The following is a 7,665-nucleotide window of genomic DNA, read 5'->3' on the forward strand; positions in this document are numbered from 1 at the left end:
TATTCCAGTAAGAGAGATCTGATCACTTCCATTGGAGTGAGAGGAAGCTCATAGTTTTCTGAGCACTATCTCTGTCTCAAATGTAGTTTACTTTTGCCTTTTGGCAAAGCAGAAATTAGGTAATAGCAAAAATCAAGTTTTGCGATATTGTATTAACTCCTTCTAATCAGTTGCTTCCTATGCTCTAGTTCCTAAGTCTCTTTCAGTTCTCCCTAACATCAAGGACCTAGAAATCTTATAGTCACTGTTCTGATTACAAGGAACCCTATGGATTAACCTCTGCTGTTTTCTAATGTAAAGGCACCACAGATGTTCTAACATTTAAAAATAAATATCCAATGTTTTTAATAGAACAAAACAAACTCTTTCCTTATCTTATTAACAAAACTTTTATACTCTATTTGTTTCAGTGAAGTCATCAAATAAATTAAAGTGGCCCTATTTGAGGTGTAGCCACAGAGTAGACTTTGACCGAAATTAAGTTTTTCTTCTGTTGCCCTGTCAACCAAAATTTAAATGCTTTCTTCCACTCATAATACCCCATCACCATGTGATAAGAGCTTTACTCTTAGTTAGTCATGACTTATAAAGTCAGCTGTTTTTAATCCAGACTCCTGAAAACTTTATGAAAGACTTCAAGATCCAAGTATTGAATTTCTAATAATGGAATTTCAGACCCTGTGACAAGTGAGTGTAATTTGCAAGAAAGAGATGTTGCTCATTGCCTGATAATTAATCTATATGTGTACATTGATGTATCAGGACACAGAGTTTGACTGGTCTGTCACATGGTCTGACAGCACTTATAGTGGTTAAAATTGGGACCACCCAAGTGCATTTTGGATATGTTGGTGTCTTTCCCTATCAGGGTGGCCATGCTTTCCTTGCCATGCAAAAGGCATTCAAGTCTTAAGACAAACTCCATTTGTAGCTAGCCAACCTAAGACTTGGCAATCAGAAAGAAAGCTGTTGAGTCTGCCAGCCTTACCCACCTGTCATGTGTCTCGATCTCCAAACAGCTGGTGAAAACCAATACAGCACTAAGCGGCAGCCCCTGCTGTGGAAATGGACATGGCTGGGGAATTAAAAACACACATGTTCACTCAAGCTCATTCTTACTTTGCAAACACATTGTGGCAAGTAACACAACCTTCTGAACAGAACTACCAGCCTTTGGATATGATTATATGAAATGCCTACAGTTAAAAAAAAAAAAAAAACAATTTTCCAGCAACATGTGGTATCTCTGATTCCAGATTTTGAGTGGAACCCCAAGGATCCTGCCTGTAGAATCTGTCCCACTTCCACATACTCTGAACTGAATTTTGTCCTTCTTTAGGTCAAAACGTGGAGTAGCAGGGAACATGAATGTAAATGCTTTCCCAGATATAGCCCAGCATGGCTAAGATTTTTCTAGGCAGAGGGAAAAAGATTATTTCCCTCCAACACTGGCTCCATTTAACTAAATGTAAACTCTTTAACATGTTTCAGTTCTGTTATAAATAAACCTAATCATGTGAGCCCTTTAGGTTATACCTTTACTGTCGAGTGTCAGGTGTCACAATCTGTATCTTGATACAATAAATTTAAGACTTTAGATCTAGATGGGACTACCTGTCAAAAATGCTGAACTATTGTTACACATGAACAGCCTGGCAGCACTGGTGCTTTAAAGAGAAAAGAAATTTAAAATCAATAACAGAGTTTTAATTGATTCATTATGGTTTTTAGGAACCTTGCAAGGATATAAGAAATTTTCTAAGGATGGACATATGAAAGGCCTTCTTATCACTTACTATATGTAAGTGTTCCATCACTCTCACATAACACCTACTTATTTAAGTATGTTTCAAATATTTCCAACCTATCCTTTCTGCACCCACTCATAAGTCCTTAGATTTATTTTGTGGTATCTTCATCTTAAACCAAGCAAAACCTGAATGTTGGAAAGGATCAATTATTTACACATAAATGTGCAGTTAAGTTGATGTGTTTCCTATTTCCACTAGATTTTAACCTGATTTCTGAATGGGAGGGGAAGGGGAAGACTTTGACACTATCTTCATTAACTGTGGTTACTTTCCTTTGCCTATAGAAAAAAGTCCAAATTTCTTAACATCAACAAATATCTGAATTATTAATATTTTACTGTATAGCTCTAGTAGCATGAGGGAAACAAAAAAGCATCTATGAACAGAGGACATGGTGGACAACCTATAAATGTTTGCTGAAAGAACAAATAAGTGAATGAACCATGGGGTGGATATTATCATCTGTATTTGTGTTTGTGATCTCAGGGTGGAAATAAAATGTTTATTTTGAGGCTACCATAATTATGTCCTAAACCAATTTAAAAAATAGGCAAGGAGCAGAAAAATGAAGGTCAAAATGATACCTTCTTACTGAGAAAAGCTGGGTTGGGAAATGTGGCCTTAGTGTGTGCTGGTAATGGGCTTTCTAATATGAAACCCCAGGACTAGGGAAAACTACCTAGGCATAGATAATGTGCATATCCATAGGATTTTATTTTGAAGTTGTCCCCAGAAAACTTTTGAAGCAGAGAAGCAAAGAGAGGATAAGAGAGAAAGAAGCCAAGCTATGAATACCCAGTTTCTCATTCCAGGCCTATCAATTAGGGGCAAGAAACTAGTGTGTTTAAGAAAAATACTTCCTGGAAACAAGAAAAGTTGAGAATAAGTGCCATCCCCTTTAACAATTCACCATGAAATTTTTCTAACATAATATGTAATTACATGACAAAGAACTAGTTTGAACAAGAACTTTAGGTGAGGTAGACATCTTCTGACAGATTGGAGTAAAGGATCAATCTTGGTCTCAAAACAGTCTCAAAAGGAGGATTTGAGTGAAGGAAGAGGCATTCTTGTGACTTGGAGAGAGAGTTTTAGGTTGGTGCCTGGGAAAGAAATATATCACAGCACTTGCAAAGGTAGAAATGGGCATAGAATGATCAAACCTTACATCTCCTGTTCACTTTTATTTTCATGATGCTCTCATCATTTTCCACACATACACTCACATGCCCAGTCTCTACACCTCTGCTGCACTGGCCTGGCCAGCTGGCTGCCCTCCCAACCTATCTCTACCTATAGGTATTGTAAAGATCCTCTGACATCACCTCAAATGCCATTCCTTCAGGGAGCCTTTCCAGACCTACTTCCCACCCCCTCCCCAAACATAGTTGTGTTCTTCTCCCCTCAATATCTCATAGCTGTTTTCTAGCATTTTGTATTCTGCACTGCTTCTTAGTCATTATAAACATGCCTGCCTCCCCAAGAAGACTATAAAGTTCCAAGAAATTGGGATTTGGAATCAGTCTTTTTAACCCTCCAAGTCCAAGAGACTTGTGAGGGTTCAGTAAATGCATTTTTAACTATAGGCCTCTCAAACACTGGAGATAGTATTACTTTGGATAAAATTAATCTTGGTTTCCTGAAAAAAAAATCTTCAAAACTAATTTATCTTAAAAGAGAAGAGGTCATCACTCCAATGCTGTTTGTTTTATAATTAACAAAGAGTAAAAAAGGCCTTTAGGAAAATCCTAGTAGTTGGGTTCTCAAACACTTAACTGCTAACTTTATTTCTGGTTCAAAAGGTACAATTAATTTAGGTGATCTCAAGGGTGGCTTTCAGGCAAAGAAATGATGCTAGTTACTCTGGCTTTAACATAAGCTTATCAAAATCACTAATTCAAAATTATATTTTCTTAAGCTTTTAAGTTTAATTTATAATTGTATAAAGATTTTAAAGATACATTAACAAATATATCTTAATTATTTATAACATATTTAAAATCTGATAAACTTATCACTTACAAGGGGACTTCAATAAGGGGAAAGTTTATTGCCTTATACTGTATGTATAAATTTAATATATTAGATTTTCAATTTCTTCTAAAAACTAGAACCTTTATAAAATGCATAAATTAAATGCATATATTTGACATATAAACTTCCTTAACATTTTAATACTGTTTAAACACTTAGTAAACTTTTGATTTAGAACAACAATAATATTTTAAATGTTAATATTTTGAATGTGATCCCTATTTCTTATATATCCTGATTTGGTCACTATTTAAATTATTCAAACATATACAGATAACTCCTATATGGAATATTGTGGGCCAGATTTACTTAATCATTTCTATAACTTTCTTCTTCATTCACAGGTTAAAAGACACTGACCACTAAAGGGGCTGCTGTAGTCTGAGTATTTGTATCTACCCCCAAACTTATATGTGGAAACCTAATGCTCAATGTCAGGGTATTAGGAGGTGGGCCTTTGAGAGGTGGAGGTCATGAAAGTGAAACCCTCATGAATGGGATTAGAGCTCTTACAAAAGAGGCCCAAGAAAGTGCCCTTGCCCCTTCCATTATGTGGCAGTCTGTACCCTAAGGCCCTCATCAGAATCTGGCTATGCTGGCACCTCCATCTTGGACTTTCAGACTCTAGAAATGAAAAAAAAAAATTTCTGTTGCTAACAAGCCACCCAGTTTATAGTATTTTGTTATAGCAGCCTGGATAGACCAACACAGAACATTTGTATTACCCCAAGCAAGTAGAGGTTTCTAATTTGCTGGACCAAGATTAAGTATTACCCAGAGAAATTTGAAGCTGAGGTTCAGGATTAAAATACTGACCAAGAACAGATGGAACAGGTTTAATCTTTTTTAGTCATTGAAACAAAAGTTACATTGTAAAATTAAATAGAAAAATCATTGTTATGAATCCATAACATACATAGAGGGACAGATTTCCCAGCCTATAACCCTAGATTGAAATTTCATATTGCTTAATTCTTTCCTCTGATTCCAGTCTATTTCCTCTCTTTTTGGGTACATTTAATTTTCTTCCCTGCTTATTATGGATTTGAGGGTTTTTTTGTTTTTGTTTTTTTTGTCCCCTCTCATGACATCTTAATGTCTTTCTGTCTGAATCCAATGACACTTTTTCCATTTGATTCTTCAAACTCTAATGTATTTCTTTCATATGTTTTATCACCTGACTTAAAAATATTAATATGATACCCAGTAGGGTTCTGCATTTCTCTTGTGGCTTTATAAAACTCTATAACACTAAAGTAATGTTAATGACAACAAACACAAGGAAAATTCATCTTACACTCCAGCTGCTGACCTTATTTAAAATTGAAACTCGTCTTTGAATATTCCTAATGTACCTTACCTTGCTGTATTTTTTTCCATAGTACCCATCACTTTCGAGCATGATATCTTGGAACATGTTTATTATGCTTATTTTATTGTCTTCTCCTCACAACTGGAACATAAACTCCATGAGCACAGCAAGTTCTGCTGTTTTGTTCACTGAAGTATCACTACACCTAGAACAGTGCTTGGCAGTTAATAGGCACTCCAAAAGATATGTTGAATAAATATGTTAATATAAACTGGACTGGCTACATAATTTGTGGGGCCTCATACTCCAAAATTATTAAGAATTTCAAGATAATACCAGCAGAGTATTAAACTATGCATGGGCTCCATCTGAGCACAGGACACTTGCAACAATATAGGCCACATACCCATAGAGCTGACCTGAATATAAGTGTGCAAACACACATGGCAAAGCAGCATATGGCATACTGACTTATAAGCCTGTTTTTGCGTCTTCCTGACCCTCTTGATTATAAACTTGCAGGCAAGTTTTACATGGTCCTCACGTTTGTGTATCATTGGTTCTACCACTAAGATAGCATCACATAAGAGATAAGTGCTCCAGTACTAAGCACAGTGCCTGGCAAAAAACAAATAGATGCTTGCTGAATGCACAAGAAATGATCACGGAGTAATGCTCTGACAAAATACAGAGAATTTTAAATTCAAAGTACCTCTCATGCTCTTGAACCTGCAGACAGACTACAAGAACACAAAAGGTTTGTGGTACTTTCAGTGTTCATGTCTTATTCATGGACCACTGAGTCTGAAACTGTACCCTAAAACCTCTGTTAAAGAATTATGTCAGGCACTGGCAGTGTGGATCAGTTGTTTGGAGCTTCATCAGTACATCAATACCTCAGCTGGAGTTCAGTCCTGAACCTGGTCATGCAGGAGGTGGCCAATCAATATGTCTCTCTCACATCAGTGTTTCTTCAATGTTTCTCTCTCTCTGTCTGTCTGTCTGTCTCTCTCTCTCCCCCTTCTACTCTATCTGAAGATAAATGGAAAGATATCCTAGCATGAGAATAAAAAATATATATATTGCAGGTTGCATTCCCAGTCAGGGCACATACACCAGGATGGTTGGGGCACAGTATAGGAAGAAACCAATCTAGATGTTTCTCTCTTACATCAGTGTTTTCCTCTCCCCACCTCACCCCACTGTATCTGAAATCAATGAACATGTCCTTGTCCTTAGGTGAGGCTAAAAAATAAATGAATTATCTCCACACAGCCATGGAAATGCCTCATGGAGGGAGGTTTGGTGGTTGTCCCTCTGATGCTTGCAGGGCTTGAAGGCTAATTGCCTGGATTGGAGCGGGCAGGCCTAGCATCTCAGTGACTGCGGCCCCAGCACCCTACCTGCACCATGTTCAACTCTGCACCTTCTCCAAGCATTTCAAGAAACTGCACAATATCTTTTGCAGCCTTCATGAACACCTGTCAGGGGTAATGAAGTGGCCTGGGAATAAGAAAAGAAGTTGATCGGAGATTTTGATGAAAATCAGCAGGGACCAAATAAAATGCTGGCAGAGATAGAAAAGGAATCACTTTATATACTCCTATCTTTCCCTAACCCTGTAAAGTCTAAGCTCCCAACCTATCAAAAACACCTTGCAAAACTCCACCAGAAAATGAGAAGCACACTTTGACAACCACACCTGAGGGCCTAGGAGACCTGAAATATAACACATACACTGTAAAGAATGATCATATGATTTGGCTACAGTCTCTAACAGCATTGTTTTTACAAGGTACTGACAACCTGAACTGGGCTACCCAGAGTATTTAGTGTTCTCATCTAATTGCAACAGAGACTGATCAGATTGGCTCAGAAATCAGAAAAGAGGTGAGGGAGCAATGTGACCAATTGGACCCCAAGAAGAATAGACTGGTAAACACAAGTGAAAACTTGAGCAAAAGTCAAAAGATTCTCCAGTCAATGTCCAGTAAAGTGACTACCAACAAGCTATTACTTTCTATTATCACCCTACTGGAGCTAGCCATCTGGGAGGCCTGGTTTACCACAAATTCTTTCATAAGCATTCAAATTCCTGCAGAGAAGGGTTTGCGGACCAGAACTTTGATCCTGCAAGGGAATTATGTTAGAGACGTGGAAAAAGCATATTGCTACTATAAGCAAAGATTTCAAGGATGCAGTGTGAGGCCAGACTGTGGGAAGAGGAAGGAAAGACATAAAAGCAGTTAAATATGAAGGAAATAGCAATAAGACCAGTGTGATATACCAAGGAAATGCGGTTTACTACTTTATTTTTTAAAAAATAATTATTTTCTTCTACTTAGAGCATCTTTATTTTTACACCAGGACTTTTCACCAAGCAAGTATAAAAAAAAAAAAATGTGAGCTATGAAAATGTATTCCACGTCACATCATGGCAACTCAACACACAAAAACCTCAACAGAAATTTCAGAAATTGATCAACTGTAAAATAATATATATACGTG

At 37.1% G+C, this 7,665-nt stretch overlaps 1 pseudogene; it reads left to right on the plus strand.

The window, feature by feature from the left end:
* The window catches only part of LOC118637963, a 133,257-nt pseudogene extending 125,950 nt beyond the window's left edge, over window positions 1-7,307 (plus strand).
* Window positions 7,308-7,665: the final 358 nt, after the last annotated feature.

Source organism: Molossus molossus, unplaced genomic scaffold (assembly GCF_014108415.1).
Source record: "Molossus molossus isolate mMolMol1 unplaced genomic scaffold, mMolMol1.p scaffold_m16_p_1, whole genome shotgun sequence".
Lineage (NCBI taxonomy): Eukaryota > Metazoa > Chordata > Mammalia > Chiroptera > Molossidae > Molossus > Molossus molossus.